This window comes from Podarcis filfolensis (assembly GCF_964270895.1).
Source record: "Podarcis filfolensis genome assembly, chromosome: 10".
Taxonomy (NCBI): domain Eukaryota; kingdom Metazoa; phylum Chordata; class Lepidosauria; order Squamata; family Lacertidae; genus Podarcis; species Podarcis filfolensis.
This window is the reverse complement of record NC_139612.1, coordinates 51,678,945-51,704,151: the sequence shown is the minus strand read 5'-3', so window position 1 is coordinate 51,704,151 and position 25,207 is coordinate 51,678,945. Positions and strand designations below refer to the sequence as shown.

The 25,207-nt window shown below is 44.2% G+C and overlaps 2 long non-coding RNA genes across 2 annotated transcripts in view; both read right to left on the bottom strand.

Annotated features, from left to right (window-relative positions):
- LOC310743725 overlaps nucleotides 1-6,353 on the bottom strand; it is a 146,506-nt gene extending 140,153 nt beyond the window's left edge. The window contains exon 1 of the long non-coding RNA XR_014539190.1: nucleotides 5,825-6,353. This is a non-coding gene — a long non-coding RNA (uncharacterized lncRNA). The remainder of the gene's footprint in view (nucleotides 1-5,824) is intronic.
- Nucleotides 6,354-8,889: 2,536 nt separating this feature from the next.
- On the bottom strand, nucleotides 8,890-24,874 carry LOC310743738. Its single transcript, XR_014539206.1, has 3 exons — nucleotides 24,832-24,874; nucleotides 24,361-24,557; nucleotides 8,890-9,039 (listed from the first exon to the last, which is right to left on the bottom strand). It is a non-coding gene; the product is annotated as an uncharacterized lncRNA (long non-coding RNA).
- Nucleotides 24,875-25,207: the final 333 nt, after the last annotated feature.

The window sequence follows — 25,207 nt, the reverse complement described above, 5'->3', positions numbered from 1 at the left end:
AAAAACCTCCAATGAAGGGAGTCTGTTCCACTGTCGAACAGTTCTTACTATCAGAAAGTTTTTCCTGATGTTTATTTGGACTCTCCTTCCTTGTAACTTGCAGCCATTGGTTCAAGTCCTGCCCCCCCCCCCCCCGAGAGCAGGAGAAAACAAGTTTGCCCCATCTTCTATGTGACAGCCTTTAAGATATTTGAAGATGCCTATACCTCCTCTCAGTCTTCTCTTTTCCAGGCTAAACATACCCATAAAGCTTGGTTGCTAGTATTGGTCATATTGGCTGAGGCTGATGGGAACTAGAGTCCAAGAATATTTGGAGGGTCATAGTTTTCCCACCTGGCATTAGAACAAAGGAAATCCCTTGCATATTACTGCAGTGCGTGGAGACCAACAATCAGGTCATGCATCCATAGCAGTGACCAGAGGAGGAATGACTGCTGTGAGGAGTGCAGAGAGAAGAAACAGCATGGTGCACTTGCAGCAGCATAACTGGATACATTCCTCTGACCCAGCTGCAGCAAAACATCTCTCTCCCATATGTTTCTCCCCTTCATTCCCCACCACCACCAGCACTGGGCGGGGAAGTGGGTAGCCATACAGACTTGGCACTGGGCGGACACCAGAATTAAGTCAGTGATACTTTACAAAAGTAAAGGTGTGATACAGCTCTAACTTTGCATATTAGTTGTGCAACTACATTAAATTTATCTGAATCTGGATTTTCTGTATTCCTAACTTTGTCTGTCCAAACAGAACTTACTATAGCAATATGTTCTTTTTAAAAAATTACAGAAATATATTTATTCTCTATTCTCCATCCTTACTTTGAGGTGGGTCTCACTCATTTTTTCAAGTGAATATACTTCTTCTAGATATGCATACATAAGAACTGATGCCTAGCAGTGGTCCCTTATACATCTACTCAGAAGTAAGCATCACTGAGTACACTTATTGAAAGATATGTTTATTACACCCAAACAATGCAATACTAGGCATGTTTATTTAGAAGCGCCACTGAGATCAATGAAGTTTTCTTCCCAGTAAGAGTGCCTCTGTGTATGTATTTCTTTTACAAACCAGTCTTTTCCATGGAATAGTTTAGTGTTTGTGGTTTATGCTGCAAAATTCTCCAGTCTACAAAGACTGCTAGGCACTTGTGGCTAGGCCTGGCTGTAAATAATAAAACAAAGCACAACACAGAGAAAATGTTTTCAAATGGCATGAAAGCATCCCATCTTTTGAAATACCTTTGCAGAACAAAACTTTTGCCATCACTTTAAATTACCCTCTGCTTCTTGTGCTGCTGTCCATTACTGAAGTTCATAAAAGACTAACTTAAGGAGCATTTTAAAGCTAAAAGCTCTGTTGTGCTCAGAAGAGAGGGGCTGCATACACCGAAACAATCTCTTGTTTCCTCTATTTATTTATTTATGTTTGTCTCGCCCAGCTCCTTCTTTGTCAACCACAGGTGTTTGGGAGCACATAATGCTCCAAATGCATCAGAAAAGAGGTTATTGTGAAAGACCTTTTCTTTTCCACTTGTCCTAAAACTACTCGCAAAGTGTTACATGCGTTATACCGATCACCATAAACATCAAGGAACAAGCAGTCCTCTGTAAGCTGGCCCAGCAGCTCCACTATGACATTAGTTGAGACAGCTTTGTGACCCTGCATTGTCTGGCCTTTATTCACAGAACCTGTTTCTTTTCATTTCTTTCTTGCATGTGTGTATGGGGAGGGGGTGCGCACGCACACACACATTTCACCCTTTTAGGGAAATAAAAGGCCTTTGGGGCATTTTTATTTACTGTAAAATGGACTGGGGGAAGGGAGAGTAAATTTATCTTAAAAGCTATACAGCAACTACTTGTGAAAACACTAGAAGCAGCTACTGTAGTTATGGTTTCCAGAACCACCTGCAAACAAGTGCAGACACCGTAGCAAACTGTGCCCTTGGGTTTTGTCACTGTTGTTTTCAGACTATTTCTTTTTTAAAAAATTCTTCTCTCTTGTCTTAGCGCAAAGCTTGCGGTGAATTTATGTGACAGCTATGAAAGTAGGACGCAAAATTGTGAACAAGAGCTAACCATTTTTCAAGCTTTCCTTGTTGGTATCATCACAATTTGCTACACAGCAGTGAATACTGAGTCGGTCCTGATAAATGGTTGAGAAGGAGGGAAAGACTGTACAGTCGGAGAGCCTCCAAATATCCCTCATAAGCATCCAGACTTGAATAAAGTGATTGGGGGCAGGGAGATAATCTATAGGGCCATTTTCCTTTCCTTTCTTCTGTCTCAAGGAGGGCATGTTTTAACAAAGAAATATTTGGTTCAATGGATTGGGTCTGAGGGCCAAAATAGATGAGACAGATGTGTGTGAATGCATCTCACTCTTTAGCCTTTTGAAAACTGAAGCAATGTGGGGTTCCCATTTGGACTGGGACTATGGTGCACATACAGAGGGCTTGACACATTCCCCTGTGCCATTTTCTCAATGAAAATCCCAAACATACACACAATCTAGTGTTATGAAAACTCAATTAAGTATAACAGGGCAAATAGCAAGAAAATGCAACAGAAGAAAAGGAACATCCCTCCTTCCATCATGCCCCCACCCCAGGCTGCAATTTGCAGCACTCTGAAGACTTGCAATTTGCCAACACACAGGCACACAACCTTCCATTGGAATCAAACTACCTCAGGAACTCAGGAAGGTCTACACAGGAAGTTGCCTTGAATATTTGTCTGAACAGTAGAATATGAATTCCCATAATAAATAAAATACACAGAGCTATGCCAGTTTTGCTCCTGATCTTGTGTCCCTATGAACCCTGTGCCACTCTCTGATACACTGTAAAGGATCCTGGGACACCGCACTCAAATTTTGCCATGATGCCACTCATGGTGCTAAAATGTCTTGAGCCAGTCATGAGAAAGAGGGTTTATAGAATGCCAAAGCAGCAGCATTAAAGAGTAATATGGGATGAAAGAAAAGCTAACCCCAGATGAGGAAAAAGCTGGGTCAGCCCTATTATTAGACACAGACCTGAATCATATGTGCTGTTAAGCCAAACAACGTTTCGTCAGAAACAAAAAAGCATGTGGGTTCCTAGAGAAATGTGGCTGCTTTGCTCCCCTCCTAGTCCTCTTACTGCTATGCTGCTATGAGCTTAGCGCTTAAAGATTAGAAGACCCGAACTGTGGTCTAAGAGTGTTTCATTCAGGTGGTCCATGGCCTGTCTGTAAAAATACAATTTAAAATTGTATAGCACCTTTCACAGCACATTATAGTTGGTACAACAGGCAGAAAAATCATTAAGAGCCAAAACCCTCAGCAATTTTCAAGCAGTCTATGGCAAAAAAAAGTTGGGGGGACTTGGGGCTTATGCACACTTCTGCTTGTCCTGTGCCTAGAAAGCATGGATCTGAGTGGTTTTCTGTTTGTCCCATTCTTTCTAAGCATGTGTCTTTTGCAGTTTTGCCTTTGCTCCGCCATTTTCCCCTGGAAAACATGCTCTTTAGCACTAAACTGGAACAAACGGCAATCCACAGAAAATGTGGTTGCTGTTTGTTCCACTTCAGCACTAAACCATGGGGGAAAGCGGTGGGACAAAGATGAGCCCTCAGTGTGTCATCCAACAAAGCACAAGGTTTAGACAAAGTTTGCCATGGGGAGATAACGTATGAGACTGTTTTTGGATCAGATGTGAAGCCAAACTATGCCTTAGTTTGCAGAAGCAGAGGAGGGAGGACAAAGTGGCCATGATCTCCTCTCTAGTTATACCTTTCATACTTAGCCATATTTTGGCTCAGCTTTTATGAACCATGCCAGAATACGACAGACACCTTAGGAAGCTAACTTGGGGTGTCATGAAAGGGCAGCAAATGGTTAGCTATTTGATTTATTACAGTGCCAGTAAGCAGAGCTGCCAAAATAATTTGGCCAGTCCTGAGTACCATGTACCTCAACAGGGGTCATGGGAGTTAGGGGGGCAGAACCTCAGATTTGTATTGTTTTAGGGGGAGCAGCTGTACCCCTTGTCCCCCCCATTGGCTACGCCCATGACAGGGGTGAGGTTTTCTATTTGCTACTCTATCTCAAGCAGCAAAATGTATGACGGCCTCCCCTCCCACTTTTTCACAAGTGTGGTTTTATGTGACAGAATGGAAGGGTGCCTCCAAGCGTATGACTTTCTTCTCCTTACCTCAAGGGCATCAAATCCTTAACGGAACAGAAGTTGCCCTGATCCGTCGCTTCAAGATTTCCTTAGGCTGTGGGAAGCGAGGAATACATCCATTAAACTGTGAAGCAGCTGGCCCTGCCATTAGGCAGAAACTGAGGCTGCATACACACCGCACACCCAAAGCACACGACTTTCGCCCCCTCCCCAAGAATCTTGGGAACTGTAGTTTGCCACCACTCCAGAGCCACCACTCCAGCACTCAGAGCCACCACTCCAGCACCCCATTAACAAACTACGGTTTAGATGTATGGTGTGCAGTCCCGGATTTACATATAAGCTAAATAAGCTATAGCTTAGGGCCCCACTCTCTTAAGGGGGGAAAACTGGATGTACATTTCCAAAATAAAATATAAAAAACAAATAAAATAAAACCTACATACAGCAACAGTGTTGTGTTGTGTAGGCTCCTATGACGTAAGTCATGGGCCCCGCCTGCTAGCCTGCTCCCTAAAATATCACTGGTTTGCTCATTTCTATATATAGGGTGCCTACATTCTTCATGGACTGGTTGCATGGCAACATGTGCAAATGGATTTAGATACCTATTAGGTCCATATAGCATATATTCAACACAAAAACACGATTTGTTGTTGACAAAGGACAGCTGGACATATAAAGGGCCCCATTACCTTCAGTAGCTTAGGGCCTCATCAAACCTAAATCTAAATTGTTTCCTGCTTGGCAGGGGGTTGGACTCGATGGCCCTTGTGGTCTCTTCCAACTCTATGATTCTATGAAATCTGGCCCTGATGGTGTGTCAACAGTTGATTTTGGGGTGCCATGAAAGGACCATAACTGTCAACCTTTCCTTTTTTTGCGGGAAATTCCTTTATTCCAGCACCGTTTCCCGCTGCTATCCCGGATTGTTAGATATCCCGTAGACTGTCCCCGGGACAGGGGAGGCTGCTGATCCCTTACAGTGGTACCTCGGGTTAAGTACTTAATTCGTTCCGGAAGGCTGTACTTAACCTGAAACTGTTCTTAACCTGAAGCACCACTTTAGCTAATGGGGCCTCCTTCTGCCGCTGCACCGCCACTGCACGATTTCTGTTCTCATCCTGAAGCAAAGTTCTTAACCTGAAGCACTATTTCTGGGTTAGCGGAGTCTGTAACCTGAAGCGTATGTAACCTGAAGCATATGTAACCCGAGGTACCACTGTATTTTCAAATCTGAAAGTGGACAGCTATGGAAAGGACAACACCTTGCGATTGAACCGTTGTGGCGTTTTTCCCTGTCAGGATGAGGGAAGAAATATTTTGTGGGGCGCTTTGCCTCAGGAGCCTAAAATACTTGGCCGGCCTTAGGCTATAGGTGCCCTAGGCAAAGAGGAAGGAGGGAAGGAAGGAAGCGCGCCATTTGCAGCTCCGCTTGAGGCAGCCCTTCAAGGCCTGGCTTGGTTCTCCGCTCTCCGAGGGGAAGGCGGAGCAGCGTCGCCCTGTGTGTGAGAGGGAGATGCAGGCAGGCCCGGCGCGGCGGGCAGGAGGGAGCTCGAGTGAGAAAACGTCCCAAGCCCTGACGCTGCATCCGAAGAATAGGAAAGGAGCAATATGATCAATATGGTTTCTTTGTTGGGCCTCGCTTACCTCGGCGGGAGACCATCTGCTCCCTGTCAATGGATCACCTGCTTGTCTGGCTTGTTGGCCGGGCAACCGGTGGGTGGAGGGAGATTAAGCGGGAGCGGCCGGGGAAGGGCCTGTTTTTTGTTCCCTCTCGCGCTGTGAGGAGGGCGGGGTGGGGGAAACATGGAGCGGGCGGGGAGAAGGCCGGGCTCGGCTGGAAGCTGAAGCCGGCTGCGCTCGCCTTGCTCCTGCCTCGCCGTCAAAGGCCGCGAGGCTCGCGGGGCGCGAGGGATGCTTTTGCACATTGCTCAGGGTGAAGATGCCCAGGTCAGCCCTGCACCCCCCTCGCGGCGGAGCTGCTTCTGCTGAAATGCTGAAAGGAGACGGGGGTGGGGGGTGGGGTCGGTCGAAGAAAGGGCCTACTATATTGCACTACCACACAATAAACCGATAGTCCAAAAAATTGTGGTTGGCTCCTCCAGGGGCCTCGCTTGGAGGGGTAGCGTGGTGAGGAAGGGGATAGCATCTCTCCTACCTTCAGAGCTGTGTGTGTGTGTGTCATTTTACCAAGGCACTTTTAAAAATGCTGATTTTTATTTTATTTTTTAAAATCTTGTATAGGGGGGGTGGGGAGGAAGGAGACAACAGCCTCAGTAAACCGTGCAATTGGAAAACATGCATCAAAACAGATTCTGAGATGTAAGCACGCTTAAGCAAATGTAGACACAGTGGTTCCCCCCCACACACTCAGAATTGAGCCCCACTGATTTCACTGGGGTTTACTACCAAGTGCAATAGTTAACCCAGTTATAATAAATAAGTACCTCTGCATAGGATTGTGCCTGAGCTCGTAAACGTACTTGCCAGGATATGAGCCCAAGGAATTCAGAATGCCACCCTTTTACAGTGGTACCTCAGGTTAAGTACTTAATTCGTTCCGGAGGTCCATTCTTAACCTGAAACTGTTCTTAACCTGAAGCACCACTTTAGCTAATGAGGCCTCCTGCTGCTGCCGCGCCGCTGGAGCCCGATTTCTGTTCTCATCCTGAAGCAAAGTTCTTAACCTGAAGCACTATTTCTGGGTTAGCGGAGTCTGTAACCTGAAGCGTATGTAACCTGACGCGTATGTAACCCGAGGTACCACTGTATTTCTTTTTTCTATATAAAAATGTAAGATGGAAGAAAAGGTAACTATAGTTTGGGAGATATTGGATAAGGATATGCTTATTTTGCTTTTTGGGGTAAATTTGTTTATTTAAAAAGCAAGGCACATAAGCAAACTTTTGGGATCCAACCCTTAAGAAACTGAGCCACTGCAATCCCAACTATATCTACTCAGAAGTAAGGCCTATTGAATTCAACTGGGCTTACTCCCAAGTAAGTGGAGTTAGGGTTGCAGTCTTAGACTCTGGATAATATCAACATGGAAAGTGTAATGTCTAAACTGAAGAACCCAATCCTATCCCAGTGCTAAATCATATTCAACACTAGCCTTATGCTGTATTAAGAAAACATTGCAGCCATTGCTGTAGATGTTGGTGTTGAATTTAGGGACTTAGAGGTGCAAATCTTGTGCTCTACTACTGAGCTGCTCAAGAACAACTAACTTTAGTTTGTGTGTGTGTGTGTGTGTGTGTGTGTGTGTATTCTGCTCTTCATCTATGAGCAATCCCAGAGCAGGCACAATTTATGGAAGAGATGCTCAGTGCAGCTCCGTTGTGTCTTGAGAATTTATTATTATTACTCATCAATAAACCACCCCTTTCTGACACATGCATCCTATTCATCCCATTGAATGAAACACAGGTGCTGTAATCTAGCCCTACAGTTAGTCACTTCATCATTCATTTTATGCATATTTTCATGGTAGATATATTTCAAATGGTAAAAAAAAGAAAGAAAAGTAATTAGGCATCAGCTTAGATTGTTCCAAGGATTTCTTCTTTAAGCCAGAAGCGTGTGATAAGATGGCTTGGCACACTCTCCTGTTTGCTCCGAAGCAAAACATATACTGTTCTAGTTGAAGGCGTATACAGACTACAGTGTCCTCATTACTTTCATTTGAGCTACAACACTTAAGCCCAGCAGTGAATACTCAGGCTCGGCAAGGACCTATGTCAAAAGTGGGCAGCACCAGAAAAGCATTTCACCCCAGATTTGAAGGGGCCTTTAATGAGTCTTCAAATGAGATCTGTGTGGATACGAAGGTAAGAGCAGGAATTTGCATACACGTCAATCTTGCTCCTTCCCTCTAATTCCAGAGTTTTCATATTGGCAATACAGTGCATGACTGAATGTGCTCACTGGCCACAAGTTGAATGTTTCACTTCCAACTTGAGGGACTTCAGTTCTGCAGTCCCTGCAATGGGCAACATCCCCAGCAACTCGCCACCAGGGGCAGTAGGGCCAAACAGAGTTGTAGTATTTGGTGGAGATAATGGGGAGCCAGTGGGAGCAGATAAGAGTCAGATCACCTAAAGGCACCCTGAGTTTTGAACAGGGGCATTATTGCTTAGCTCTTTCCAATCCAAATCTAAGCTTGAGCATGTGTGACTGCCATTGCATATATCCATCCTTTATTACTCTGGTCTTTTCTTTTCCTCCCACCCTTTCATCTGTTACCTCCTGCTCTGTCAACATTTGGATTGCAGGCTTCTAGGGAAAGAGTATTGTTTTGTTGCTTATATTATCCCCCATAAAGCAGCATGTACATCGATGTCCATCTCCCTGTTCCCTTCTTTGTGTTAGCTCGTGTCCTGAAGGGCAGAGAATTGTCCTCTTATACTGGTGAAATTGATGGTGCTATGTAAATGATTACAGTAATAAATGGTAACAGTGCTGTGGAAATGGTAAATGACAAGCTAAAACTGCATCAAAAAGTAGATGTAAACAATGGGTTGTTATTTATTTATTGTTACTGTTGTGAAGGCATTTCTGCTTCAGAACCCAGTAGCTTGGCTTGTTTTCCATGCAAGATATGTCTTGTAAGCTAAAACAATGTCCATGAATCAAGCAAAGAGTTTGCAGAATGATTTGTTTCAGACAGGAAAATCTGTCAACACAGGTAAATAGAATTATCTGGCTCAAACCTGGAGATGGAGAAAAGGGCCTTCTGAATGCACTTTCAAGGATAATTAAGTGGCAGCGCTGGATGTTGTTATCCTTTCCAGCACACTGGAGCTCCCTTTCAGGATGACGATGTGAAGCTCCGAACTTGATGTGGCGTCTGCCATGCATCACTGAAAGACAAAGCATGGCTTCCAGTTAATGGTTGCTTATTTCCCAAGAGGCTGTCAAAACATGTAAAGTGCCAGGAGGAGATATCGTTTTAATATGAGAAACCTCATTTTTAAGTGGTACTTTTATACATTAAAAGGGCATGCTTCGGAACAGTTCTTTTCGCATGAGTAGCATAATGCATGGAACGAATATTCAGGGCTCGCAACTGCTAAGGGCCCACATCCCAGCAGGCAGAGGGGCCACTGACAAGAGCCCCCGGGACCTGCTCTTACTCTTCACCATTGCAGCCTGCTTTTGCTTGGTCACCCATGTGGAGAGTTGTGGAGAGAAGGAGATGCCAGCCTGCTTGTTGGCTTTCTGCCTGGCAAGCAAATAGGTGGTAGCAGTGATGGGAAAGATGAAGCAATTGGTGGTAGAATCATAGAATCCTGGAGTTGGAAGGAACCACAAGGGTCATCCAGTCTGACCCCCTGCAATGCAGGAATCTTCAGTCCAACATGGGGCTTGAACCCACAACCCTGAGATTAAGAATCTCATGCTCTACTGACTGAGCTACAGAAATGGAGTTAGACTCACTGAGAGAAGCATCTTGCCCAAAAGCTTTTCCAAAGCAAGAGCTCATGCAGCAAGGCCTCTTTAAAATATGACCCCGTCTGCACTATACATATAAAGCAGAATCATATCACTTTAAATATGGATGGCTTAACCCAAAGAATCCTGGAAACTGTAGTTGGTTAAATATGCTGAGTGTTGTTAGAAAACCCCTATTCTCCTTAGAAAACTACAGTTTCCAGAGTTCCCTGGGGAGAGGGGCTGATTGTTTAACCACTCTGGAAATTGTGGCTCTGTGAGGAAGCCTCCTAACAACTCCCTACATCCTTAAACTAATTCCGAGGATTCTTTGCCTTGTCTGCTCTAAAAGGATAGTGCAGACATGGCCTCTATATCCGTGGATGAACACTCCTTGGAATCACTCACTTCGTTCTGAGTTAAGCAAGATCACACATAAAGCAGGCCTGCCAAGAAGAAGAAGAGTTTGGATTTGATATCCCGCTTTATCACTACCCGAAGGAGTCTCAAAGCGGCTAACAATCTCCTTTCCCTTCCTCCCCCACAACAAACACTCTGTGAGGTGAGTGGGGCTGAGAGACTTCAAGAAGTGTGACTGGCCCAAAGTCACCCAGCAGCTGCATGTGGAGGAGCGGAAACACGAACCCGGTTCACCAGATTACGAGTCTACCGCTCTTAACCACTACACCACACTGCCAAAGGTCTGGAATTGTGAACTGTCCTCATGCCACAGGCAGATGTACAGTATCAAAATGTTCAATGAGGGACTCCTTCGTTCTGTAGAGGAAAACACCGTTTTTCTGTGCTGAGGAGTTCGGAATCTTGTGAGCCTTTTATTCTATTGAAATGTCTCCTCTGCCCCACCCCAGTCGCTGCTTGAGTCCCAGGAGAGGTTAATGCGCACAGCGGCCATTGCTTGCAAGGAGTGGGAAAACGCCATGTGCAGCCGCAGCTTCTTTTCAATGCACTTGAGGCTTTTTAAACACTGTAAATGTCAGGGTTCCTCGTAAGAATGCTGGCACCTTCCTCTTGAGAATGGATGGTGCCTCACTGGCTACATAAGCAATTGTCCTCCCGCCCAGAAAATAAGAAATAAAGGGAAAGATAATACTGTATATACAGGCTCAGATTCAGCTAAAGTTCAGTTGCACGTGCGCTACGGCTTTAAAGCACATGGCTTCTCCCAAAGCATCCTAAGGACTGTGGTTTGCTAAGAGTGCTGGGAATTGTAGCTCTGTGAGGAGTAAACTACAATTCTATGGAGTCTTTGAGAAAAGAATACGGTGTGTGTCTTAATTTACAGTGGAATCCTAGGCATGTTTGTGCTGAGCAACCCTAAGCATGCAGACAGTAAATTCAGATGAGGAAGAAATTGTCAATATCATGTATCTCAACAAGGCATTTTCGGCATTACATTTCAGCACCTGTATTAGACAGTGCCTTCCTACAAATACGTTGTGGAGTCTGGTACACCTGGGGGGGAGGAATTCTGAATCAGTCTCAGGTTTAATCTAATTTTCTTTGTAGCTTGCTGCCACTGAATAAGTTAGTCCTTTTCTATATAAGAAGTTCCATAGCTCTTCCAATATACATTTTTTATCTGCATAATCTGAAAGCTGGTTTCCACACACGCACAGAGAGAGAGAGAGCACCGCCTCTCTGCTTTTAGAAATCAGCATTGCAAAGACTTGCTTTTATTCAAATGGAGATGATGAAGGCATCTGAGCAGTCAAAGAAAGGAAGGGAAAGTCGGGGGGGGGGCTATGCTGGGGATCTGTTAATTAATTATTGTGGAGATGGGCAACAGAAATGTGTCAGCATAAACAACATATGTGTTCCGTCCCCCTATTCCTCCCAGGAACATTTTGAGTTTCCCCTCTTCCTGTCACTAGGCTTCCATAAGCTTCCAAAATATCATCTGAAATTATAAAAAAAAGGTTCCCACACACAGAAATACACCTTGAAGTTTTGCCATTGCTCCATGTAAAGTTGATAGCAATGGCAGCAACTCAGTTTGCCTGTTCCTGCAACAAACTAAAGGCAGTCAGCAAAGCTATGCTTCGGGAATTGGTTACACTGGACCTAAAATGCATATCATAAGGACAAAGGGCTAGGAAGGGTTGTCAAGAACAGGGACCTGCACTGTATGAGCTGAGATGACACATGATATCATGAGTAGCTCTTTACAAGTCTGCTGAGTAAGAAACGCCTGCCCCTTTTCAGACCCTCAGCACTTAACAAAAGATTTGCAGGAGCAGGCATATGGGGTAACAAAAAATTGTGCAGGCCAGAAATTTTTGTGGGCTTCTTTGAATGCTCTGATCACATATGTCCAAAGGTGTAACTAGAGATGGGTAAGCTTCAATGAGTTCAATCTGGAATGGGCTCACCCAAAATGAGCTTGATATGAACAAGTCTGAATTAACAAAAGAGATGGAAAAAATAAGAGATACACATGAAGGAAATTTGACAGAACAAATTAATAGAATAGAATTAATAACCATGACCACAAAACTAAGGAATAAGGATGAGTTAAAGATAAGAGGAGAGGAGAGGTGTTTTGGAGATTATCTTAGAGGGTACAATATGCAATTTAACCTAAATAGGAGGGACACGGGATGAGCTGTGGTCTAAACCACTGAGCCTCTTGGGCTTGCTGATCAGAAGATCGGCAGTTCGAATCCCCACAATGGGGTGAGCTCCCGTTGCTCTGCCCATCTCCTGCCAACCTAGCAGTTCAAAAGCATGCCAGTACAAGTAGATAAATAGGTACCACTGCGGTGGGAAGGTAAATGAAGTTTCTGTGTGCTCTGGCACTTGTCACGGTCATCCGTGCACCAGTAGTGGTTTAGTCATACTGGCCACATGAGCCGGAAAGCTGTCCATGGACAAATGCCGGCTCCCTCAGCCTGAAAGCGAGATGAGCACCACAACCCCATAGTCGCCTTTGACTGGACTTAACCGTCCAGGAGTCTTTTACATTTACCTTTACCTAACATATGAGCAGCAGATAACATCAAAAAAGGAAGACTTGAAATGATAATGGGTGAAAAGCAGGATATGCAGATCAAGATTTCCCTCGAATGCCACAGAAAGCTGGATTGGGAAGTCTTAGGAAAATAGATGAGTGGTGGATACTGTACGATGTGTGCATAAAAGCTGTTAAAATTTCACAAATAAAAGTGTGGTTTTTTTAATGGATTAGCTTGGTTTCAACTGAGGCCCCTTCTGAGCTCTATGTTTCATGGGGCACCTGATGATATACCTGTAATCAGGAACATGGCAATGCCTCAAATCCTTCAGTGTCCCTATTTTCCAGGGCCAGCCCTGGATTTACAGAAGCCATCCCAGCTTCTGAGTTGATCCTGGAATGTCCCGCTTTTCCTTAAGACATCCCTATTTTCAATGGAGAAATGTTGGAGGGTATAATGCCTTGTTATGAACCAAGAAGCCCTGGGAGGATACAGGGCACTGATACAGGTTTACGTTGCCACCAGCTAGGGAGCTGGTCCATGCTGCCATCTCTGAGCATGATGCAGGTGATCAGGGGAATGTTAAACTGGAGACTGGCAGACAAGGGCCATCTGACCCGAATCTCACAGCCCCAGGGCCTCCTAGGGTCCTTCCTCTCGCCCCAAGGAATTGAGTACCTTTCATACCTCCTTTCATTCCTGCCAACCTAGCAGTTCGAAAGCACATCAAAGTGCAAGTAGATAAATAGGGACAGCTCCGGCGGGAAGGTAAACGGCGTTTCCGTGCACTGCTCTGGTTCGCCAGAAGCGGCTTAGTCATGCTGGCCACATGACCCGGAAGCTGTCTGCGGACAAACGCCAGCTCCCTCGGCCTATAGAGCGAGATGAGCGCGCAACCCCAAAGTCAGTCACGACTGGACCTAACGGTCAGGGGTCCCTTTACCCTTTACCTTTACATACCTCCTTAACCGTCCAATGATAGAGGAAGCACACAAAGCAGGAGTCAATGGAAATCAGGAGAGAAAGCTGTCCCGACTCCAGTTGTTCAAAAGGATGGATTGGAGACAGAGGCTGATAAGTTTACCTCCAGCCTTTGAGCAGTTCTGCTCACTAGGAGCTATCCTTAATCGTACGACAAGAGACCTGCCTTCCTTGTTTTCTCTGTGAAAACAAAACATTTGGTGGTGTATAGTGTGGTGCAGTGGTTAGAGGGTTACACGAGGACCTGGGAGAGCGGGGATTCAAATCCCCACTCAGGCATGAAGGTCACTGGGTGACCTTGGGCCAGTCACTATTCCTTGGCCTAACTTACCTCACAGAGTTATTTCGAGGTTAGGTTAAAATGTGTGGGAGAAGAACCATATGCCACCCCCTTCAGCTTCGTGGAGGAAAGGTGAGGTGTAAAATATATACATATATGGAAAGAACAGTAAGAATAATAATAAATAAATAGCAGAAAATGTTGACCAGGTTTTTCAGTTCACCTTTTTTTTATCGCCACGGTGTCATATTGAGCTGAACCTGTGTATCAATCTTTGTGAGCTTTGCACAGTGCACTAATTATGTTACTCTTAAAATCTTCTGACCTGCTAGCTATGAGCCAGAAATAGAGAGGAAATCAGGATAACTGTGGCAGTCATTCAAGTTGCCAGCATTTTCTGGCTTTCTATTATGACAGGGTGTGTATCTAGGGGTATAGAGACATATACTTTGGCCTTCAAAGAGGTCACATAAAAACCTCCTTTCAGCCCACAGGGAAGGTGAAAATGTAGCATGCATACAAAGGGGAACTGTGTTTCAGCTGCCAGGACCGGAACTAATGACAGTCAAACAAAAGTTCATAGCTCAGTTCAATCAACGAGCTTGACAGGCAATGGTTCCTCTCAGTTCATTTGTGTTGGCAAAATGCAGGCAGCTCCTTAGAAAGATTGTCTTCTATGGGCTTCAGTGAGCAGCTAAAAGTTGTGTCATGTAATTCTCCACCTCCCATTTTATCCCCACAACAACCCTGTGAGGTAGAGAGAAAGTGACTGTGCAAGGTCACCCAATGAGCTTCTTGGCAGACTGGAGATTTTAATGTAGGTCTCCCCATTCCTACATCTTAACCATTACACCCTGCTGAACCATTACACCCTGCTGGATTAGGCAGGACTGGAATGCAGTTTTTGGATTGAGCAGGGAATGTTCAGTTGTTACTACAAAAAATTCGCTTCAGAAGCAGTGACAGCGGGTGCCCATTGGGACCGGTAGGGTGGAGGGCAGGGAGACCGACAGTAGGTGGCGCCAGAGCCAAAGACAGGCAGCGCTAACAACAGCTATGTACACACTTCTGTATCCATTGTGTTCCTGCTGCTGGTTCGAGAAGCTGTGTACACATGGCATTAGCCACAACGTATACCTATCTGTATCTACGCTGATGTTTCTTATGAAATGCTGCAATTTGGTGATGGACTCCCCTTCATTGAAGGTTTTGAAACAGAGGCTGGATAGCCATCTGTCAAGGACTCTTTAGCTGTGATTCCCGCATTGCAAGGGGTTGGACTAGATGACCCTTGGTATCCCTTCCAACCCCAGAATTCTGTGATTCTGTGATGTATTTTCCCCAAAACCACCTTCAATCCAAATTCAGAAAAAGAATGACCTAGCTTTGTTTTAAGCCAGTAACATGCACACAGCCTAATTCCAATTTTGTCCCCATCCTCCTTCCTGCTGAGTTCCACATGGACAAAACTGAGGCTAAAGAGGAGGAAACTAACCAGCTGGTGACTTTGAGGTTGTGCCCCATTTGCATTTCTCTTCTCCCCCCGCATTCCATGCATTACTGCTTCCACACTACAGATGTGCTCGAGCAAAAATGTAAACAAAACTCAGTTTGCCAACCATGTGCAGTTTTGCATTTTAAACTCACTGCATTTTAGCCAGAGCAATAAAGTGACAGTTTGCTCCTGCTATCCTGACGCTGAATATGTTTCCTTGGGCACATAAGCACCATCCATAGAAATGGATAATACATTTGTAATGTGCAAATAATAAAATGAGCATCAGTAACCATGTTCATGCCCAGTCAGCCACACGCTGACTATAAAACATTTTTTAAAAATAAGAAAGGAAGGATGGTGTGGTGACTTGAATCAGTGCTGGTGGGCTTATGCTGACCAAGGTGCTGACGCAGAGCCTGTTAGCTCCTTCCACTGTCATCTATTGCAGGAGGCAGACATTGTATACTAGAATCTTAGAATTCTAGTAGAGTTGTAGAGTTGGAAGAGACCATGAGGGTCATTTAGACCAACCCCCTGCAATGAAGGAATCTTTTGCCCCATGTAGAGCTCAAACCCACAACCCTGAGATCAAGAGTCTTTTGCTCTACCAACTGAGCTATCCCAGGCCCTTTAAGTAGTAGTACAGAAATTGTAAGAGAAAGTTGCCCCAGACTTTCCTGGCTTATTACCCTGCAAAAATTTTTGTTGAGATCCTATACAAAGGATTGTCCGAAGCAATTAAAATAAAATAAAGATGGTAACATTTGAGTTACACAGACACATGCAATATGTCTCTGAATACTAGTTGCTGGGAAAAGAGGCAGGAGTTGTGGGCTTCTCATAGGCATCTGAATGGCTGCTGTGTGAACAAGGCTGCTGGACTAGATATGTCTTTGGCCTGATCCTGCAGGCCTCTTCTTAACGCACATTTTTAACTAATGCAACATCAGCATGTAATCTTGGAAGCAACAGTCTACACCTCTGCAAGGAAACATGATATGAATGTGTTCAGGAGCCACCAATTCCAGAATGGTAGCAGCTGGATTTCTAAAAGCTGGTCAGGGGAGGGAGAAAGGTGGTTGAAATGGCAGCTATTTCAACCGGCTATAATCTACTGCAATTGCTTTTATTCTGCTGCCACCTGGTGGAAATAACATTAATTTTGCTTTGAGCAATAGCACATGCAACCGATACTTGGAATCCAGGCATTCTGGGTCACATAGGTCACAACTGTTCTCCTGGAACTGATCTTAGGTCTTGCAGTGCTCTTAAGGCTGGTCTCTCCCATATAGCAGTTTATAACCATTGCACTTCATGATGATGATTTATTAAATTTATATACCGCCCTACAACCGTAGGTCTCAGCGTGGTTGACAACATAAAACTGTAATATATATATATATATAAACGTAATAAAAAGAAGTACAAACCAAAAAATCCTTACTCCCACAATACATTTAAAAGGGCATTGGATGTCAGTTAGCCAAAGGCATGGTTGAAGAGAAACATTATCACCTAGTGCCTAAAGGTGCTTTAGAGGTGGCCCAGGGGCTCCTAAATTTTTGTAGTGGGTCCTGATCTCCTTCCCACCCTTTCTTAAACCCCCCCTTCAAAAAAACACTTTGCTTATATGGAAGGGGATCCAGTGGCCCACTAGATGTTGTTGGGCTCCGACTCCCCAAATCCCTGACCATTAGCCAGGCTGGCTGAGGCTGAAGGTGTTGTTGTAGTTCAACAACATCTGGAGGTTCCCCACTACTGGCTTACAAGGTAGTTGGATTCACTGCAAAGTACACTGCTAGTAGAACTCAACAGGAAGTAGGAGAGAGGGGAAACTAGAATTGGTGGGCTCTGCCTGCTAATGTCTGTGGTGCCATCTACAGTTGGGCTCCCCTATTTCCACCCTACCAGTCCCTATACGCACCAGCTGCCACTGCTTTTAAGTACCTAGCAGCACCTTAGTTGAGAAAAAGCCTCTTATCGGCAACAGCAGGCCTGGCCAACTTTGCTTCTGGTTACCTCACAAATTACTTCTCTATAGTCTGTTTGCGATGGGCTGGTTGGATGCAGAAGAATGGTGGAAGGAACCAGCTGAGAAATCACCAAGGGAAGAAGGTGCAGAGCCTGGGGAATGGTGGTGGGACAATAAAGAGTGGTCACAGGGAGAAGATAGGGAAGAGGAGGTGTCAGAAGCTGAAGAGGTAGCAGGGCTTAGTGAGCTGGGAGAGTGTGTGGCAGAAAGAAGTCCAGAATCAGAGGCAGAAGCTGAAACAGGGAGGGAGGCCAGGAGGCAGAGATGAGTCAGGCTGGTGAAGAGTCCTGGGCATCTCCCCCTCCTGCTATGACAACCTCCCCACTCCACTGACTGCCAGAACCAGAAGAGGCATGAAACAGGAGGAGCAAAGAGAGGCACACAGGTACAGTCTCTGAATGCTTGGGGAAAGCCCTCAAGAGGAGGATACATAGATGGCTTGCGGGGGGGGGGGGACTTTTAGTCTTGGCAACTGATTTCATGGGGTAAGACCTACTGGGAATGAGCTGCTGTGCTCCATTAGGCCTGCACCCACTCAAGTATGTGAAGATCATCTTTTTGCTAATAAAAAGTTAACTCCAACTTTTAACTTTGTGATTTACTGGCCAGTTTGCTCTCTGACACTCTAGGCGGCGGTGGTGGTGGAGAGAATCACTTAATCTCACATCATTTTATAATTTTCAGCATGATAGTTCAGGTCTTCATCCATTTAAAATTGTTGTGTAAATAAAAATGGGTGGTGGTGGTGGGGACTTGTATGCTATCCTGTACTCCTTCTAGAAACGGGTGGGACAGCAATGTGACTAATAACGGCACTGAAAAGTATGATGTGTCGTTGGGGATATGCAACATTGGGTGCTGCAGTTTTCGGGCAACGGGTGAGAATGTGCGAACAGGGCCTTTTTCTCTACAGCCTTTTAGGTGGAAGGCAAGTGACGGGGCCTCTAAGAGTAATTACCAGACTCCCTCGAGGTCTCATGCAATGCCGTCGGTGGTCCCCTGCATTGTCCGAGCGCCGCTTGTCTCGCTGATACGGCTTCCCTTAATGTTCCTCCTCAGCGAAGGCTTCTGCACTGTTGCTTCGGATAGAGCTGCCTTTTGTTTGCAATTTCACCAGCTGAGAGAGTCTTTTAAGAACAAAGGGAGCGAGCAAGCTGCAGAGGCCGCTGGAAAGATCTAATCTGTGGCTAAGACCACCCCTTGACTGACAGCGTGCACCACCATCAGCTGTATGCCCCATGAACACTTTCTCATTTCAGTCAGCTGTCTTTGCCTTCTCCCTCATTAGCGCTGATGAAAAGCGACAGGCTGCAGCAGACGCAGAGCATTCCTCAGCATACCATCTGCAGCTCTGGCCGAAGGCTTCCAATGGGCTTTCTCATAATTTATTAGTTCTGTCAGTCTCTGCCTCTCACACACCCATACAAAGATGGCTGCCATCATGACGGAAACCAAGTTTTGTAAAGGCACAACTCCTGCAAGGAGTTTCAGAGCAGTGCCCTGACACTGAAGTATTCCATAAATTGCTGTGCTCAACTATAGCTTTCTCATTCTTAATGCCAAATGAAATTATTTGCCCTTTGCTCCAGGAGAACTGTAGGAAATGTTACAGGCTCCCAGAAGCAATGTTTATGGTACCAAATACAAAATGGAGGCCAACAACCTATATCAATTTCACAAGAAACATTCCGTGCTTTTATTGAAAGATTGACATTTCAGGTTTTCCTCTTTTCAAATCCACTTTCTCACATAACAAAACAAACAAACCACTTTCTCACTACCCACTAACAATATGAAAACTTTTGAAAATCAAAGGGATGACTGCTTCCCTGAATGATGGGAGGTTGCATATCCCAATTTCCCCCATCTCAGAACTACTCCTCCGTGCTCTTGCCCCTTCCTACACTCCCCACCTGCATCCATCCTAGATTTGTTCTGCCTCATTTCTTTTTCTGTGTTGCTCATATCCGTTGCCAAGAAGAGAGCACTTGAAGCACTTCATGGCTTTACGGGCTTTGACTGTTTCCCTTCGTGTGTTGGTGTGTTGCTGGTTTCCGCCGCTTGTTTCGCCTAGCTCTGTAACTCTGTAGATCTGTTATTATAATTTTATTTTTTAGCGTAGACGTGAACAACTGTAAATATAGGTGCTGGGTTCCTGCATTCCATTGTGTTCCACAGCCTCTTTTTCCCAGCTGCTGGTATGGCTGCCATACATAGGAGCCAACTCCTAGGGGCTGTGGGGGCTTCAGCCCCCATAATAAAAATATTTGAGGGGGCAGGGGCCCCCACAAAATTAATGGGCATTCACATTCAAATGGTGTCTGTGCACTGTGTCATGTGATCAGTTATGCGGGGTGGGGCTTACCTGGGCCCCCACAGTGTTTATTTAAGTTGGCACCCCTACTGCCATAGAAACCTTTTTACTACCTATGCCATGCAATAACTACCAGTCCTTGCCACGATAACCCCTCCCTTCCTCCCAGTGCCTGTAAAGAAAGGGAAAAGCCTGTGCAGAACCAAAACGTATTCTGGTTTTCTGGAAATGCAGCACTGGAGTATTGATGAGGGAAGGATTGAAGGAAATGTGTTGCCTGCTCTGTCTTCCTCTCTTCCACTAATGCACATGCGCCGGCAAATATGCAAGGGAGGGTAGATTCAGGAGCCGCCTACAGGCGGACCATGGGAGGGCTAAGCAAAATGCAGCACATGAAACAAAATGCACTATATAGAGACAGAATCTAGTACCAAAAGAGTGTTAGAATTAATTCAAGAATTTGGTCAGGTGACAGGATTTAAACTGAATAAGACCAAAACTAAGGTTTTAGAGAAAAACATGACATTGTTTGAAAAAGAGAAATTTCAGAATGAAACAGGTCTGTCTGTGGTGAGAAAGGTGAAATATCTGGGGATTAATATGACATCTAAAAATGGGAACTTATTTAAAAATAATTATGAGAAATGCTGGTCAGAAGTGAAAAAAGATCTCGAAATATGGTCAAATTTGAAGCTTTCCTTGATGGGTCGAATAGCAGCTATTAAGATGAATGTATTGCCTAAAATGTTGTTTCTGTTTCAAACATTACAAATTGTGGACAAGATGGACTGTTTTAAGAAGTGGCAGAAAGATATCTCTAAATTTGTCTGGCAGGGCAAGAAGCCCAGGATAAAATATAAGATATTAACTGATGCAAAAGAAAGGAGTGGCTTTGCCCTGCCAGACTTCAGACTGTACTATGAGTCAGCAGCATTCTGCTGGCTGAAAGACTGGCTGCTTCTTGAAAACACGGACATTTTGGATTTAGAAGGTTTTAACAATGTTTTTGGATGGCATGCATATTTGTGGTATGACAAGGTTAAAGCTCACAAAGCATTTAAAAATCATATTGTCAGGAGATCTTTGTTTAATGTCTGGATCAGATACAAGGATTTACTTGAAAATAAAACCCCAAGGTGGTTGTCACCAATGGAAGCGAAAGCTCAGAAAAAGCTCAATATGGAGGCCAGTTGGCCAAAATATTGGGAAATTTTGGAGCAGGAAGGAGATAGACTGAAATTGCAGAGCTTTGAGAAATTAAAAAACAAAGTCCGAGACTGGTTACATTATTTTCAGATAAGGGAGGCATATAATTCGGACAGGAAAATTGGCTTCCAGGTGGAAAAATCTAAATTAGAAACAGAAGTGCTAGAACCTAAAACCAAAATTATGTCAAAAATGTATAACTTGCTGCTGAAATGGAATACACAGGATGAAACGGTTAAGTCAGCTATGATTAAATGGGCACAAGATCTAGGACATAACATCATGTTTGCTGACTGGGAACAGTTATGGACCACAGGTATGAAATTTACGGCATGTAATGCCCTAAGAGAGAATATTATGAAAATGATATATAGGTGGTACATAACCCCAGTCAAGCTCGCAAAAATATATCACTTGCCCGATAACAAATGTTGGAAATGTAAGGATGTTGAAAGTACATTCTTTCACCTTTGGTGGACGTGCCCAAAGATTAAGGCCTTCTGGGAAATGATTTATAATGAAATGAAAAAGATATTTAAGTATACTTTCCTGAAAAAACCAGAGGCTTTTCTCTTGGGTATAGTCGGCCATTTGGTGCCAAAGAAGGACAGAACTTTCTTTATGTATGCTACAACGGCAGCGAGAATACTTATAGCAAAGCACTGGAAGACTCAAGATTTACCCACTCTGGAAGAATGGCAGATGAAGTTGATTGACTGTATGGGACTGGCAGAAATGACTGGCAGAATCCGTGACCAGGGAGAAAAGTCAGCAGAAGAAGATTGGAAGAAATTCAAGGAATATCTACAGAAATACTATAAAATTAATGAACTTTGAAAAGATGTTGATTTGAACTTTGGTGGTTTCTAGCTGTTATGATAAAGATAATGGGGATTATAATTGTTTTTGTTATTAAATTTAAAAAAAGTTGAGTGGAAAATAAGGTGATATTTTAAAAGGAATGTTAAGAGATTAGGATTTGCTGAATTAACAAATTGAACTAGAGAACAAGAAGGGGAGGTATGAGGAAGTCAAAGAAACATGTGACCGAAAAACTGTTATTGAAACCGAATTGTTTTTAATATTTTTCTTTTTCTTTTTCTTTTTGTGTTAATATAAAATTGGAAAATTCAATAAATATTCATTTAAAAAAAAACAAAATGCACTATATAAAACAAAGGAAGTGTGGACCTGTTTATTGATAAACACAGAGTTATGTCAATCATAAACGAATCAGATAGGCATGGGAGTACAGAGGTTTCGGAAATGGATTTTCCGCTGGTGAACCATAGAATGCTCTCAGTAAGTCTGTGAGATATGCAGAACTCTTCTGTCTTCTTCACTGGAGTGTATTAGTAGTGTTCAGTAGAGAAAGTAAAACAGTGGATATAAGAAAAAAGAGACAGGTTCTCAAAGTGCCCAGTGAAAGTTTACTGTGGTTAATTGCACAGTGCTTTTATGACTCCTCTTGCAAGATGCCACAAGACATATAAGTAAGGTATAAAGGTAAAGGGTAAAGGGACCCCTGACCATTAGGTCCAGTCATGACCAGTTCTGGGGTTGCGGCACTCATCTCGCTTTCTTGGCCGAGGAAGCTGGCGTACAGCTTCCGGGTCATGTGGCCAGCATGACTAAGCCGCTTCTGACGAACCAGAGCAGCACACGTAAACACCATTTACCTTCCCGCCAGAGTGGTACCTATTTATTTACTTGCACTTTGACGTGCTTTCAAACAGCTAGGTTGGCAGGAGCAGGGACCGAGCAACGGGAGCTCACCCTGTCGCAGGGATTCGAACTGCGACCTTTTGATCGGCAAGTCCTTGGCTCTGTGGTTTAACCCACAGTGCCACCCGCGTCCCATAAGTAAGGTATACATTTCCATAATATACACAAGCAGTTTGGGACTATTTGTACATAACACATAATAAGCAATGCACTAGCAGAAGCTAGCGCAATGAGTCCTGCTAGCGACTCCCTACCCTCTCCCACCCTGTACCCTCCCTCAATCTGTTTGGGTGAGTCAGGAAAACCCCAGGACAACACAGAGAAGGGAGATTGTTCTGTCTGGAAGCAGAGATGCTGGCACTGATGGAACGATCTCCTTAGTGTGACATTGAATTCCACCCCAAGAGTCTAATATGTTCTCAACTATCGAAGAATGGCAGATGAAGATGATGGACTATATGGAGCGTGCCGAACTGACCAGGAGACTCCAAGACCAGAGAGAAAAGATGGTGGAAGATGACTGGAAGAAGTTTAAGGAATATTTGAAAAAAATATGTTGATATTTAAATCTTAGAATAGCTTTGGAAGTGGATATAGGCTGTAGGGTTAGAAGTAGAAGACAGTGTATTTTAAAATAGTATTATTTGTAAGTGATAAAATGTGAAGTTATTTTAAGTGTGATAAAAAAGATGGTTATAAACTATGATATATGTGAACTGCTAAAGATGAAGTAAAATGAAAATCAAATAGATGGGACTTGGGGAAGCCCACTTAACAATGTTTAGAAAAATAAGTATATGACAAGAATTTGTTTGTATTGTTTGTTTTTCTGTTTGTGTTCTTTATTTGTGTTATAAAATGAATAAAAAATTGGGGGGGGGAGTCTAATATGTTCTGATGCACATATTAAGGGATGTATTCCACTAAGCTTTACGCAGAGTCAGCCCATTGAAATTAATGGACGTAACTTGTGGTCATTAATTTCAGTGGGTCTGCTATGATTAACGCTTTATTGAATACCACCCATAATCTGGGAAATGCATGTCGGGTTGCAGAAATCTAATTCCGCAAACATTCCTAGTGAGTGCTTTAAAAAAAAAAATATCCACACAGGAGCATATTTTTGTGCTCTGGTATTTGCAGGCAGTGGGGAAGAAGCAAGTCTCATGGGAATGAAAGAGTGGGTCCCCCCCTCCCCCATCCTGGTGATGGATAAAGAATGTTTGGCTTTGTCTTGATCATAGCACAGGAAAGGGAAATGTCTGATTTCTAGCCTTTCTGAAAGCTGTTCTGGACCCCTGGTTGACACAGGATAACAGGAAAGAAGCCACATTGACCCCCCCAGTTGCTGCAGGACCCTATGAGTTGCCAAACAGGAACATAGATACAAGAAAAACAAACAAATTATGCTTAATGTGAGTTACTAGGTTTTCATTCTCTGCGTGCTTAATTTGAGTTCTTCTCTTTCCTTCTTTGCAGTGCAACTCGGGAACTGCTAGGAATCACAATCATACAAATCTTCCAATCTCTCAAATGTTAATGGATCTTTGCAGCTCCCCTGGCCCTCATTGTGCTAACCTCCTATCCTGCTTTCTCTCCACTTGTGGCATGGTGGAAAAGCATCATCAGAGGCCACATGGTGCTCCTTCCAGTGCATTTGCATCTTGCTGACCTCACGCACCCCTCCCAGTAAACAACAGCCACCCACCTACTAGGATGTCAGCATAGCAGTTCTGCCTTACCTGGGAAGCCACTTCTGTTTATATCCAAACATTCTGACAAAGTGACACGAAGGAAGAGAGAACATCCAGCTTCCCCTCTGCTCCTGCTGCTCTGTGTTCCAATGACCAGTCTCTGCAGCCTTACACCAGGGTAACATTCCCACTAATAGCAGGCTCAGGTTGTATGGGCTGAGAAGAACGGAACCGCAACAGGACCACTGAAAAACAAGAGGGAGGTATCAGGGAAGTCACACCCCACCCCCGAAAACCCATTTCAAATAAACTTAAGAGAACAACCCTAGAATAAAAAGAAAAGCATAGTCCCTTAAAGAATGAGCATGCTCAGTAGCCACAGAATGTCAAGTGTCAATCAAGGAGGAGAATGGAGAACCAGAAAGGGGTGCAAAAATGGAATGGGCTGCTAGAGAAGGGCATGATGGCTGGATGGCTTTAAGATGAGGACTCTTGCTAGAAGGAGAGACTATACTGCACCATTTAGTTGCAGGTCCCTCTTGGAATCTTGAATCTGCATTGGAATTGTTATGGACACCAGTTTGTATCCGAGGATCCCAGAAGCTGGACCAGAACTAGCAGCGACTTCTGCAAGCTGGCACACGTGGGGCAGGGGGGCACATGTGCACCTCCATACAGTAATGAAGCCTTCTTGGGTGGATCCAGCTGCCCATGAATCACATACAGTCCACAAAAGTCAAAGTGCATGGATAGACCTATTGAAATAAAGGTCAAAGCAAAACAATGGCCCGCAAGATGACTTGGCTGTATAGGCTTTCAAGTATACACAGTCAACTGTAATGTATACATTGTAAACCCTGGAGAAACGATCAACTTCCCCTGCACATAATAGATC